The following is a 15,247-nucleotide window of genomic DNA, read 5'->3' as shown; positions in this document are numbered from 1 at the left end:
TTTTTCTACTTTCTACTTCCCATGTAGATGAGATCTATGTAAGTCTCTCTTAGTGTCGCATTGTTGTCTAAGTTCTCTGGGATTGTGGTTTGTAGGCTGGCTTTCTTTGCTTTATGTTTAAAAACCACCTATGACTGAGTACATGTGATAATTGTCTTTCTGGATCTGGGTTATCTCACTCAAAATAATGTTTTCTAGATCCATCCATTTTCCTACAAAATTCAAGCTGTCGTTATTTTTTTCTGCTGTGTAGTACTCCATTGTGTAAATATACCATATTGTTCTTATCCATTCTTCAATTGAGGGGCATTTAGGTTGTTTCCAGGTTCTGGCTATGACAAACAAAGCTGCTATGAACATAGTTGAACACATGTCCTTGTGGCACGATTGAGCATCCTTTGGGTATATACCCAAAAGTGGTATTACTGGGTCTTGAGGAAGGTTGTTTCCTAATTTTCTGAGAAATCGCCACACTGACATCCAAAGCAGCTGTACCAGCTTGCACTCCCACCAGCAATGCAGAAGTGTTCCTTTTTCCCCACAACCTCTCCAGTATAAGTTGTCATCAGTGTTTTTGATCTTGGCCATTCTTACAGGTGTAAGATGGAATCTCAGAGTTGTTTTGATTTGCATTTCTCTGATAACTAAGGATGCTGAACATTTCCTTAAGTGTCTTTCAGCCATTTTAGATTCTTCTGTTGAGAGTTCTTTGTTTAGGTCTGTACTCCATTTTTTTAAATTGGATTATGTGATCTTTTGGTGACCAATTTCTTGAGTTCTTTGTATATTTTGGAGATCAGACCTCTGTCTGATGTGGGGTTAGTGAAGATCTTTTCCCATTCTGTAGGCTATCGTTTTGCCTTGTTGACCGTGTCCTTTGCTTTACAGAAGCTTTTTAGTCTCAGGAGGTCCCATTTATTGTTTCTCTCAGTGTCTGTGCTGCTGGGGTTATATTTAGGAAGTAGTTCCTGTGCCAATGCGTTCAAGTGTATTTCCCACTTTCTCTTCTATAAAGTTCAGTGTGGCTGGCTTTATGTTGAGGTCTTTAATCCATTTGGACTTGAGTTTTGTGCATGGTGATAGAGATGGGTCTATTTTCATTTTTCTACATGTTGATATCCAGTTATGCCAGGACCACTTATTAAATATGCTTTCTTTTTCCATTTGATATTTTTTGCTTCTTTATCAAAGATAAGGTGTTCGAAGATATGTGGATTGATATTCGAGTCTTCTATTCGGTTCCATTGGTCCTCCTGTCTGTTCTTAGGCCAATACCAGGCTGTTTTCAGTACTGTAGCTCTGTAGTAGAGTTTGAAGTCAGGGATTGTGATGCCTCCAGAAATTCTTTTATTGTACAGGATTGTTTTGGCTATCCTGGGGTTTTTGCTTTTTCAAATGAAGTTGAGTACCGTTCTTTCGAGGTCTTTGAAGAATTTTGCTGGGATTTTGATGGGCATTGCGTTGAATCTATAGATTGCTTTTGGTAACGAGTATGGTTTCTACTCCCATTACAATGCTTTCTGTCCCCACGTACACACCTATGACCTCATGGAGTGTGCCCTATGATGGATTAAGGAAAAGAAGACCAAGGTCTGGTTTAAGCATGGTCCTTGCTGGGTAGTGACGGTGCACACCTTTAATTCCAGCACTTGAGAGGCAGAGGCCAGTAGATCTCTGTGCATTCAAGACCAGTGTGGTTTACAAGAGCTAGTTCCAGGACAGCTAGGACTGTTACACAGAGAATCCATAACTTAAAAAAGCAAAGAATGGTCCTGGGGTTAGTGGGGCTGAAGAGATGGTTCAAAGGCTAAAAGTATCTACTGCTCTTGCAGAGGACCTGGGTTTGGTTCCCAGTACTCCACATGGTGGTCCAGTTCTGACCTCAAGGGTACCAGGCATGCACATGGTGCATATATGTAATACACACATTCAATCATTTAAACATGCACATAAAATAAAAATAAATAAAAACTTAAAAAAGAGAGTGGTCCTGTATGGTATGCAAGTACTGCCCAGAAATGGACAACTACCATTTCAGCCCTTTCGGAAACAGCCCTGCAGGACACTAAAGAAGGGGATCTTCATAGTGGGCAATTCCAGTTCCTACATTTTGTGTGGAAGGAGAAATGGCCAGATGTGTAATTTTTCACTGATTCATAGGCTGTAGCCAATGGACAGACTGGATGGTCAGGGGCTTAGAAGCATGATTGGAGCCCGGTGGTGGTGGTGCATGCCTCTAATCCCAGCACTTGGCAGGCAGAGGCAGGCAGAACTCTGTGAGTTCGAGGCCAGCCTGGTCTACAAGAGCTAGTTCCAGGACAGGCTCCAAAACTACAGAGAAACCCTGTCTAGAAAAAAAAAGCATGATTGGAAAATTGATGAGAAAGACATCTGGGGAAGAAGTATGTGGAGAGATCTCTCTGAATGGGCAAAGGTTGGGTAGATAATTGCATCCCATGTACGTGCTCATCCAAAGGTGACTTCAGCTGAGCAGGAGTTCAGTAATCAAGTAGACAGGACGACCCATTCTGTGGGCAGTCAGCCTCTGTCCCCAGCCATTCCTCTCATTGCCTAATGGGCCCAGGAACAAAGTGGCTATGGTGGCAGAGATGATGCTTATGCATGGACTAAACAACATGGATTTCTAGTCACCAAGGCTGACCTGGTTACAGCTGCTGCTGATGCCAAATCTACCAACAGCAGAGACCAACAATGAGTTCAATATACAAGTCAGGAGGCCTTAAGTTGGTAGAGCAGAGATGTATACACACAATGACTCAGCATCATATAACATGCCTCCATAAAGCTCAGAGACCTAAAATGCTGGACATAAAATATAAAGAGCTCAAGAGCCTCTCCTGGGTTCAAGTGATGAGAAACCTTCCATCTGAATGTACATCTAAAGAGACCTGAGACATCTGTGTCATCAGGACACGTGCCTGAAAACAGAACATGCTTCATGCCCTCAAAAAGTGCTTTTTTTTTTTTGTCTTGAGGGGGTATTTTGTTTTGTTTTATAGTTTTAGGGATTATCTTAGTTAGCTGTGAAGAGACACCATGACCACAGAAACTCTTATAAAGGAAAACATTTAATTGGGGTGGCTTACAGTTTTGGAGGTTCAGTCCATTCTCATCATGGCAGGCAGTATGGTGGGAAGCCTGGCAGCATGCAGGCAGACACAGTGCTGGAAAAGTAACTGAAGTTCTACATCTTGATCTGTAGGCAGCAAGAAAAGACAGAAACACTGGGTCTGGCTTAGTATCTGAGACCTCAAAGCCCACCCCCCAGTGACACACTTATTCCAACAAAGCCATACCTACTTCATAGCTCCCAATGGTGCCACTCCCTATGGACTGGGAGCATTTTTATTCAAACCACCAAAGGGATGAACCCCAGAGCCTACATCCCTAGCTCACAAATTTTTAACAAGCCTCAAGTCCTATGGTACGAGTAGATTAGACACCTTATTATCATGAAACAAAACCCCACACCATATTAGAGGCCTCACATCTTGATAAATACACACAGAATCATTAAAGCAACTTAAAATGGTGGCTCACACCTTTAATCCGAGCACTTGAGATTCAGAGGTAGGCAGATCTTTGTGATTTCAAGGCCAGCTAGTTCCAGGATAGTCAGGGTTACAAAGAGAAACCTTATTTTGTAAAACAAAACAAAAAATCCTGAGATCCATACCCACACGGAGGTGAGAGTAGCAGTTCTAGGATGCTGTCTTACTTAGGGTTTCTATCGCTGTGTTGAAACACCAGGACCAAAAGCAATTTGGGGAGGAAAGTCACTTGGCTGACACTTCCATATCACTGTTCATCACTGAAGGAAGTCAGGACAGGAACCTAGAGGCAGGAGCTAATGCAGAGGCCATGGAGGGGAGCTGCTTACCGGCTTGACTCCATATGACTTGCTCAGCCTGCTTTGTTATAGAACCCAGGACCACCTACAATGGGCTGGGCGCTCCCTCATCAGTCACTAAGAAAATGCCTTACAGCCTGATCTCACGGAGGCATCTTTTTCAAATGAGGCTCCCCCACCCCAGTGACTCTATCGTACATCAAGCTGACAAGCTGGGCCTTCATTCTGGCATAGTCACATACAGAGAACTCAGGAATCTCCTAACTGGGATATACATGTCTTACCAAATAATGTTGTAAGAGAGATGAGTGGGCCTGCTTTTCCTCCTGGCTGTCCAGCTATCTTACATCTGAAATAATTACACAGAAACTGTATTCATTTAAACAATGCCTGGCCCATTATTTCTAGCCTCTTATTGGCTAAGGCTCACATCTTGATTCAACCCATTTCTAATAACCTGTATGTCACCATGAGGTCGTGGCTTACCAGGAGAGATTCTAACTTACGTCCATCTCAGGCCAGATAGTCACGGCATCTGCCACACTTCCCTTCTTCCCAGCATCCTGTTCTGTCTACTCCACCCACTTAAGGGCTGCCCTATCAAAAGGCCAAGGCAGTTTCTTTATTCAACCAATAAAAGCAACATACAAACAGAAGACCCTCCCATACCAAAATAATCTCATAACTGGGATATACATGTCTTATGAAATAATAAACCAGGCAATTATACATGTAAGCATAAAAATAAAAATCCCATATGCTTGTGAAAAACAATGTAATAAAAGATATTCTGATTGAATGTTTCAGGGTTTCAGTTCACCATGGTAAAGAGGAAATGGCACAGCATCTTATCTAAGAGTAGACAGGAAGCACAGAGAAAGAAAGGGACTAGAGACTAGTCCCTTTAAAGCCATACCTTAGTGACCTACTAACTCCAGCTAGGATCCAGCTGCCAAGTCCATCTCTCCCCCAGAGTCCCCCCTCCAAATACTGATACCAACTGGAGACCAAGGGTTTAGTACATGAGCCTGTGTGAAATAATTCATATTTAAACCATAACAAGTGTGTAGCTGTCAGCGATCCAGGGCTAAAATCTGGGATGTATATCACAGACAGCTGTGATACATCTTCAGAAACAGCAGAGAAAACTCAAACATATCAGAGCCCTCGTTTACCAGGAAACATCAGATTCACACCACTAACCACCAAAGACAAACAATTTCCATTTTGGATATAGCTCCATTTCAGATCATAGTCCCAGAGACTACAGATATCACCCAAGGAAGAGACCTTACACTCTGAGACCCACACCAGCAAACAGATTGGGGCTTTCACCATGTGATATGTCCTTCAGAACACATCAGCATCCATATAAACCAGGGAAACCCACATATAGATCAGAGATCTCAAGTCCTATGATATATATATACATACATACATACATACATACATACATATATCCCAGGATGAAGCCCAGAGGGGCCTGGGGTATAGCTCAGTACTTTCCTAGGATGTTTGAGGCCCTTGGTTCAATTCCCAGCAGAACTAAGATGTGCCACTTGCTGCCCAAGCAGACCAGAGATCTGAATGCCTGGAATATACATAGACCCCTCCTAACCCTCACTCCCTGAGATGAACACATAAACTGTAACAGTCAACACCAAACAGAATCCTCCTGGCTTGAAATATACAAATGTAGGTAAGAGAACTTATGTTCTTGACAAAATTCACAAACATAGATACCATATTCAGAAATACAACAGCAATGGACAGTCATAAAACACGGGCTCATCCTGCTCCAGGTTCCTAGGAATACGAGTCTGTTCCAATCCCACCCATCACTTCCCTCTTGTGTGCTCTTGGGATCACTCCTTCTCTCCCTGCCCCCTCCTGATCTCCCTACATAGCCCAGTCTGGACCTCACCAGAATGGCCCCAAATGCACAGTCCTTCTGCCTCCACCTCTCAAGTACTGGGATGAGAAGTCCCACGCCTGGGACATATTTTTGTACTTCTCTTTGTGCTGCTGAAGATCAAACCCAAGATCTGTGCACTTTAGGCAAGCACTGAAGCACCTAATTACATAGCCAGCAGTTCGCTTTTTATAACCATGGTTACCAGACAAGAGCCCCATCTGTGACACAGCACTCAATAGGCTATGCACGAGGGTGGAGCTCGAAGGCCTAAGTACCTTCCTTCCATTAGGCTTCAGATCCTTATTTGTTTTTCAAGACAGGGTTTCTCTGTGTAGCCTTGGCTGACCTGAAACTCAATTTGTACACCCACCAGTCTGGCCTTGAGTCAGAGATCCTTGCTTCTGCCCCCAGAGTGCAGGGATTAAAGGTGTGCGCAACCACTGCCTGGGTAGGCTTCAGATCTAAAAGTTCCATTACTTCATGTGAACTTTTGGGGGATACACCACACCCAAACCATAACAGGCACATCAACAGGTAGATTATAGCGTAGTTTACTGACTCTAAACTGGATAACACAAACTCAGACAAAGATTCCCAGACTGTTCCAACACTTCAATACCCTAAACCAGTGGTTCTTAGCCACAGGCACTGAATGAGCCTGCCTGTGTGCGTGCATACATGTGTGTGTGCACACATGTGCATGCATGTACATGCACACATATAGAAACCAGAGAAGGGTGTTGAGTGTCCTGTCCTATTACTTTCCACTTTATTCCCTTGAGACAGGGTCTCTCAGTGGATTTGGAACTAGGCTGGCAGACCTCAAACTCCAGAGATCTGCCTGCCTCTGCCTCCCAAGTGCTGACTGGGATTAAAGGCGTGCATCACCACTGTCTGGCTAATGCAAGTTTTTAAATTTAAAATATTTAGAAAAAATATGAAATTAAAATATAATTGCATTGTTTTCTCCTTTCCTCCCTTCAACTCCTCCTAGGTACCTCCTCCCCTTTCCCTTTGTTCTGTCTAATTTATGGCTTTTTTTTTTTTTTTGGTTTTTCGAGACAGGGTTTCTATAGCTTTGGAGCCTATCCTGGAACTAGCTCTTGTAGCCCAGGCTGGTCTCGAACTCACAGAGATCTTTTTCTTAATTTGTTCATGCTTTTAAAAGATGAGATACTACAGGCACTGATGGCACATGCCTTTAATGCCAGCACTCGGGAGGCAGAGGCAGGCGGATGTCTGTGAGTTCAAGGCCAGCCTGGTCTACAAATTGCCTGGCAAAATTAATTTGTTAAACAAATATAATACACCTTGTTTGCAAGCACAGGGAACAATGTTAAGTCTCTGTAGCAGTCAAAAACTGTCTTAGTGAGCCGGGCGATGGTGGCACATGCCTTTAATCCCAGCACTCGGGAAGCAGAGGCAGGCGGATCTCTGTTAGTTGGGGACCAGCCTGGTCTACAGAGCTAGTTCCAGGACAGGCTCCAAAACTACAGAGAAACCCTGTCTCAAAAAACCAAAAAAAAAAAAAAAAACCTGTCTTAGTGTTCTATTGCTGTGTAGAAACACCATGAATACGACAACCCTTAAAAAGAAAAAGATTTAATTGGGGTGGCTTACAGTTTAGAGGTTTAGTCCATTATCATCATGGCGGGGAGAATGGCAGCAATAGGAAGTAGACTCAATGTCACACTGAGAGAAACTTGAACAAAAACTTGATCTCAAAACCTGCCCCCCGGGGGGGGGGGGCTGGAGAGATGGCTCAGTGGTTAAGAGCATCGCCCGCTCTTCCAAAGGCTCTTCCAAAGGTCCTGAGTTCAGTTTCCGATAACCGCATGGTGGCTGGTTCACAACCATCTGTCTGGTGTCCTCTTCTGGCCTGCAGACATACACACAGACAGAATACTGTATACATAATAAGCAAATAAATATTAAAAAAATTAAGTGACACACTTCCTCCAACAAAGCCATACCTCCTAATAGTGCCACTTGCTTTGGTCATTTTCTTTCAAACCACCACAGAAATGAAATTCAATTTTGAGAAAAGAGAAGCCCAGCCAGGTGGTAGAGGCGCACACCTTTAATCCCAGTACTTGGGAGGCAGAGGCAGGCAGATCTCTCTGAGTTTGAGACCAGCCTGGTCTACAGAGCTAGTTCCAGGACAGGCTCCAAAGCTATACAGAGAAACCCTGCCTTGAAAAACAAAACAAAAGAACAAGAAAAGAAAGGCCCTCCCAAGACCTTAGGGAAAGATTGAACGGGGAAGGGGAGAGGTGGGGAGGGGAGAGCCAGGGAGGGGAGCAGAGAAAAATGTAGAGCTCAATAAATATCAAAAAAAGAGGCCCCCCCAAAATGTTTTTTAAAAAAAATTTAAAAAGAAAGCAAAGAGAGGGCTGGAGAGATGGCTCAGAGGTTAAGAGCACTGGCTGCTCTTCCAGAGGTCCTGAGTTCAATTCCCAGCAGCCACATGGTGGCTCACAACCATCTGTAATGAGATCTGGCGCCCTCCTCTGGCCTTCAGGTGTACATGCAGGCAGAACACTGTATACATAATAAATAAAATCTTTAAAAAAAAAGAGAGCTGGAGAGATGGCTCAGAGGTTAAGAGCACTGACTGTTCTTCCATAGGACCTGAGTTCAATTCCCAGCAACCACATGGTGGCTCACAACCATCTGTAATGAGATCTGGCGCCCTCGTCTGTCCTGCAGTCATACATGGAGGCAGACTGTTGTATGCATAATAAATAAATAAATAAATCTTAAAAAAAAAAAAGCAAAGAGGCCCATAGTGGGCTGAGGCTGGAAGATTGTTCAGGGCCAGGATGGTCTGCCAATAAGTTCCAGGTTAGCCTCAAAAAAGAGAAGCCGGAGAGATAGTTCCTTGGTTAAGAGCACTGGCTGTTTTCTTGCAGAAGACCCAGGTTCAATTCCTAGCATCCATATGTTGGCTCTGTCTGAGTCTGTTAACTCCTATTCCAGTGGATCTGTCTGGAAACGGAGTACCAGAAGACACTGTCTTCTGACTTGCATTGGTACTGCACGTATGTGGCGTGTAGACATACATGTCGGCAAAACACCTATACACATAAAATAAATAAATCTAAGATAAAAGAAAAAACTGGGAAAGGAGTGCTGGTGACATGGTTCGGGTTTTTGCCGCCTGGACTGACAACCTGAATTCAATCCCCAGGACCCACATGGTAGAGGGAGAGAACCAGCAAGTTGCCCTACACACACACACACACACACACACACACACACACACACACAGAGAGAGAGAGAGAGAGAGAGAGAGAGAGAGAGAGAGAGAGAGAGAGAAAATAAGTAAATAAATGTAATAAAAAGTAAAAGAAGAGGACATCTAGGGGTAAAGACCCCTAAATAAATATCTTAAAAATTTTCGTATCCAGGGACAAAGACCCACCAATAATATATCAGAGATTTAAGTTTAAAAAGAAGTTAATCAGTCTTGCAAAAATTCACTTGAAAGTGTTGAGTATTTAGCTTGCTTGTATGCCTGTGTATCGTGTATATGCATGGAAACCAGAAGAGGATGCTGAATCCCCTAGAGCCGGAGTTACGGAGGGTTGTGAGGCTCCATATGGGTGCTGGGAAATGAACCTGGGTCCTCTGCTAGAGCAAGTTGAACCACCAAAGACCTAAAGTTTGAAGACACTTAACAGACTGTCCAGACTTCATAACCCAAACTGACTTTTCACATTGAGGCCATATAGGGTGCAGGGATGGGTTTTGCTTTCTCTGCCAATTACAGAATTGAAAGGAAGGAAAAAAGTGTTCCCGGAAATCTTGGAGAGTCCCTGCAGAGCCATCTTATGATGCCATCATACGCTATCAGGGAAATGGACTTCTCAGTTTCACTAATAAAATAATTAAGAAAGGACTCGGGGTTGGAAAGATGGCTTAGCACTGAAGAGCACTGACTGCTCTTCCAGAGGACTCGGGCTCGATTCCCAGCACCCATGTGTTGGCTCTGACAACCATAACTCCAGTTCAAGGATCTGACGTCCTCTTGAGGCCTCTTTGAGCACAGTCTGCACATATGAGCACTTACACATACACGCAAGGCTAGAAGAAAAGCTTCAGAAAGAGCAAGGAAGCCCAAAGCATAAGTTAAGGGAGTTTAAAAACAGATTTGGACTGTAGCCAGCATCTAAAAGAAAAAGAAATAGTTAATGCCAAGGGCAGGCAGACCCAGCTGAATGTCACGGTGTGGTATAGGGACTGAACTAATGGGTTCATTTCATGTAATGGGGGGTGATTCCAGGAAGGAAAAGTAGTCTTGGGCAAGTGAGGTGGGCCAGGGAAAACTGCTTGTCCTGCAAGCTGGACCTGAGTTTGATCTCAGTGAAAGGAGAAAAGCTGCTTTCAAAAGTTGTTCTCTGCTGGGCAGTGATGGCACACACCTTTAATCCCAGCACTCAGGAGACAAGGTTAGCCTGGTCTACAAAGGTAGTTCCAAGACAGTCAGAACTATACAAAGAAATCCTGTCCTGAAACTCCCCCACCCCAGAAAAATGAGCTACCATGTCTAGTCTGAGAGTTTTCTTAATATTGAGAATTGTGTGTCTGATACAATACACCTTATTTAAAATGAAAGGGCACAGATATAAGAGAATGAGAAAGATTACTGGATGCACTGCATAGCAAGCCTTGACTACAAGCCAGTAATACCAGTTTCTTTAACAGGGCTGCAAATTGGGTTTGCTAGATGGGATTCGAACCTACTTTCACCAACAGCAATGATAGCACTGGATCTGAAACACTGACTGTCAACCGTAGGGCCTCTGCATGGGCGCAGAACCAGCAGTCAATAGGAGCACTAGCCGGAGGTCTTAGCCATTCAGAGTACCACCTAGGAAGAGTTTGCGGTAGGTAATCTCAGGGTGGCGAATGAGAACTCACCCTGTTTGTTTCCACCCTGCCAAAACACTGCCAATTAAAGTCCAAGCCAAGGTCCCCTGGCAAGCGTCTATGAAGTCATGGTGACAGCGGCTTCCAGGCAGCTTGAGGTTCCAGGCAGATGGATGGTGGGGTCAGCCCTGGTCTCAGGAGTCCATGCAATGCCATCTCATCTGTGGCTCTCCGTGCCACGTTGACATCTTCCACCACATATGACCTCTCGCCAGTGGAAGCTTCCGCATCGACATTACACAGTAGCACGTCCCTGTCATTTCCACTCACGTGCTGTCTCGGTGCCTGTTAGCTAGAAATGACTGGACACTGGGAGGAGGGGAGGGAGTGGGAACTTGGATTGGTATGCATATGAAAAAAGATAGTTTGTTTTCTTTTTCTTACTTTAAAAGGTTTGATTTAATTTATGAGTGTAGTATGTCCAGGATGGCCAGGTGGAGGCATCAGACTCCTTGGAGCTAGAGTGCCAGGAGTCAGAGACACAGCATGGGTACTTTTATCTATAGAGCCATCTCACTGTGTAGCTCAGGCTGATCTTAAATGCAAGGAAATCCCCTGCTTCAGTTGTGATTATTGGTTTTTTTTTTCCATGATATTTACTGAGCTCTACATTTTTCTCTGCTCTCCTCTCGGCCTCTCCTCTCCCCTCTTCAGCCCCCTACCCCCCCCCCCCGCAAGGTCCCCATGCTCCCAGTTTAAGTTTGTTTTCTTTTTTAAAATAAAAAAAGAAATTATTGGGCAGTATCATGTGATTAATTCTGTTTATGGTTCAAACACAAACTTATATGTAATCTTCACGCTCGCCCCACCCCTGCCTTCCCTACCAGCTTGAGATGATCTTTTGGGGGGGTATTTTTGTTTTTATTATTATTATTTTTTTTTCTTTTTGGTTTTTCGAGACAGGATTTCTTTGTGGCTTTGGAGCCTGTCCTGGAACTAGCTCTGTAGACCAGGCTGGTCTCAAACTCACAAAGATCCACCTGCTTCTGCCTCCCGAGTGCTGGGATTAAAGGCGTGCGCCACCACCGCCCGGCAAATGTGTAGTCCAGGCTGGCCTCGAACTCCAGATCCACCTGCCTCTGCCTCCTTCAGCAAATCCTACCAGCCTGCGCCACCAGAACTGGCTTATTATTTTTTTTTTTTTTTGAGATGGTTTCTCAGTAGCTATGGAGTCAGTCCTGGAACTCACTCTGTAGAACTAGCTGGCCTTGAACCCACAGAGATCCACTTGCCTCTACCTCCCGAGTTCTGGAATTAAAGGTGTGTGCCACCACCACCCAGCCCAGCGGTGGAGGGTATTTTTTTAGGAGGCCCTGTGGTATGACCAGACTGGCCTTGAACTCTTGATCCTCCATCCTCTGCTTCCTGATTACTAGATTACAAGGCATGCACCACCACACCTGTCCACCAGGGGGCTCTTGAGAGCATCCAACACATTGAGACTGATTCTTTCCTGAGGCCACTGATGAAAGTGTGCATTTGAAAATAATAATTAAGCCGGGCGATGGTGGCGCACGCCTTTAATCCCAGCACTCGGAGGCAGAGGCAGGCGGATCTCTGTGAGTTCGAGACCAGCCTGGTCTACAGAGCTAGTTCCAGGACAGGCTCCAAAGCCACAGAGAAACCCTGTCTCGAAAAACCAAAAATAAATAAATAAATAAATAAATAAAATAATAATTACTCTGATTATTGTTTTACCCATCTAGTATTACGTGCAGTTCCTCCTTTGTAATGTGGCTTCTCTTTTCCTTGATGAGGACTCAAGGTGAAGATCTCTCACCTGTTTACTGGAGATAGATGCTCTTCTATGCTGTGCTCTCTTGTCTACTGGCTGCAAAAAAAGTTTTCAAAGGCATTTAATTAGCAGCCTGGCATCTGTAACCACAGCACTCAGGAGGCTGAGGCAGGAGCAGGAGGACCAAGGCCGGCCTTAAAACAAGACCTGGGGGAGGCTGGAGAGATAAGACCTGGGGGAGGCTGGAGAGATGGCTCAGCGGTTAAGAGCCTTGCCTGCTTTTCCAAAGGTCCTGAGTTCAATTCCCACATGGTGGCTCACAACCATCTGTAATGAGATCTGATGCCCTCTTCTGGCCTGCAGACATACACACAGACAGAATATTGTATACATAATAAATAAATATTAAAAAAAAACAAGACCTGGGATGCAGCTCAGTTGGCAGAATGCTTGCCTAGTGTGTAGGAAGCCCTGAGTTTGATACCCAGCACCTCCTAAAATTGGGTATGGGGGTAGAGTGAGTTCCAGGACTGCCAGGGCCACACAGAGAAACTCTGTCTCAAGACAGACTCTCTATGATTCAGGCTATCTAATTTAGAGCTCTCTCTTGCTATCACAGGCTGTCCTTCAAGGCATGACCCTCCTACTTCAGCCACTTTCTGGCCTCTACAGGTGTCAGACACGCATGTGGTGTACAGGCACACATGTAGGCAAAATACTCATACATATTCATTTTTTTGAAATTCAGTATCTGGAACTATCATCTGGATGGGTCCTAAATGGAATCATAATTATTTTTTTGTTTTATTCTGCATGTGTCTGGGGCAGGGGCGACACCCAGAGCCTTCAGTATGCTAGGCAAGCACTCTAGCACTGAGCTTCAGAACCAACCCCTACAGTGTTTTCTTTTTTAATTTTAAAATTTATTTTATGTGAAGCCGTGCGGTGGTGGCGCACACCTTTAATCCCAGTACTTGGGAGGCAGAGGCAGGTGGATCTCTGTGAGTTCGAGACCAGCCTGGTCTACAAGAGCTAGTTCCAGGACAGGCTCCAAAGCCACAGAGAAACCCTGTCTTGAAAAAAAAATATTTTATGTGTATAAGCATTTGCCTGCACGGATGTGTTGCAGCACGTTATGCTACATACATGCCTACAGAAGTCAGAAGAGGGCACTGGCTCCCCTGGAACTGGAGTTATAGACAGTTGAGAGGAGCCACGTAGGTGCTGACCCCAGGTCCTTTGCAGGAGCAGCAAATTCTCTTTACCTGAGCCACCTGTCCAGTCTCCCCACCACAGTGTTCTTACAAGAGGAAGGTAGGCCAGGTGGTGGTGGTGCACACCTTTAATCCCAGCACTCGGGAGGCAGAGACCAGTAGATCTCTGTGAGTTCGAGGCCAGCCTGGTCTACAGAGTGAGTTCCAGGACAGCCAGAGATGTTACACAGAGAAACCGTGTCTCAAAAACACAACAAACAACAAAACAAAACAAGAAACAAACCAAAAGATGAAGGTAGAGTGACAGAACACTAGACGACACACCCAGAGGAGAAGGCAGCAGGATCATGGAGGCAGAGGTGGCAATAGCGAGGCCACATATCAAGAAAGGTTGGCAACCATCAGAAGCTGGAAGAAGCAGGGAATGAAGTCTCCCGTAAAGCCGGGGAACAGCAGTCCCGCTATCTGCCTTTTGCATCTGTGTCTCCCACCCTCCCCCAACCACTAACTGGAAGAGAACAGCTTTCTGATGTTTTCCCAGTACCATCTGGCCCCAATCTGTGCACACAAAAGATTGTCAATAAATAATGTTTAAACAGGAAGAAGCCAGGCAGGGTGGTGCACACCTGAAGCCCCAGCTATCTGGGAGGCTGAGTCGGAAGCATCAGGAAGCATCACTTGTGTCCAGAAGTCCAGATCCTCTTGAGCAGCTGAATGGGAGTGCTGTCTGTACAGTGGGTTGGCTTGCTGAAGACGGTGGTTGTTACAGAGCTCGGCCTGCAGGTGGCAGCAAAAGCATAGACAGAGAGACAGGCTACTTTTTCCTCCAGGGCAGGCAGGGTGGGATTTCTAAACAGCTGAACTTAAAACATCAGCCTGGAACGCAGCCCTTGCTCCCTGGACAAGAAAGGCTCTGCTTCCTTTCTCTGCCTGCTCCTCTCATCCCTCACAGCAGGCCCCTCATGACCCCAAGAGCACAGACCTTACTTTTCTCTTCTGTCCTTGAGCCACTTGGCCCCCAGCATCTAGGAGCTAAATTCAAGACCCTGCGTGATTCCTTCGTTGATCAACTGGAGAAACAGGGACACCAAGAGGCCCGGGAACCTGTTCAAGATCATCCATCATGGCAACAGCAATGAAGCTAAGGCATGGGTTTCCAGAAATGGACCTGTCTCCCTTGTACATAGTCACAGTGACCTTTTCTTTCTTTTTCTTTCATTTTCCTTCCTCCCTCCCTCCCTCCCTCTTTCCTTCCTTCTTTTATTTTGAAACAGGGTTTCTCTGTGTAGCCCTGGCTGTCCTGGAACTCACTCTGTAGACCAGGCTGGCCTTAAACTCAGAGATTCACCTGCCTCTACCTCCCGAGTGCCGGAACTAAAGGTGTGCGTCACCACCAGCTGGCAATAAAAAAATTTTTTAAAAGGAAATGGTGCCAGGCATGGTGGCACACGCCTTTAATCCTAGCACTCAGGAGGCCGAGGCAGGCGGATCTCTGAGTTCAAGGCCAGCCTGGTCTACAGAGTGAGTTCTAGGACAGCCAGGACTATTATACAGAGAAACCCTGTCTTGAAAAAAAGGAA

The 15,247-nt window shown here is 45.1% G+C and overlaps 1 long non-coding RNA gene across 1 annotated transcript; it reads right to left on the bottom strand.

Annotated features, from left to right (window-relative positions):
• Positions 1-11: 11 nt before the first annotated feature.
• Positions 12-14,974, bottom strand: LOC126512903 (uncharacterized). The gene is made up of 6 exons (XR_007595183.1): positions 14,294-14,974; positions 12,417-12,549; positions 10,710-11,027; positions 7,407-7,665; positions 3,108-3,217; positions 12-1,750 (listed from the first exon to the last, which is right to left on the bottom strand). It is a non-coding gene; the product is annotated as an uncharacterized lncRNA (long non-coding RNA).
• Positions 14,975-15,247: the final 273 nt, after the last annotated feature.

This window comes from Alexandromys fortis, unplaced genomic scaffold (assembly GCF_014885135.2).
Source record: "Alexandromys fortis isolate MF-2015 unplaced genomic scaffold, M_Fortis_MF-2015_v1.1 scaffold_83, whole genome shotgun sequence".
NCBI lineage: Eukaryota > Metazoa > Chordata > Mammalia > Rodentia > Cricetidae > Alexandromys > Alexandromys fortis.
This window is presented reverse-complemented; position numbering and strand designations above follow the sequence as displayed.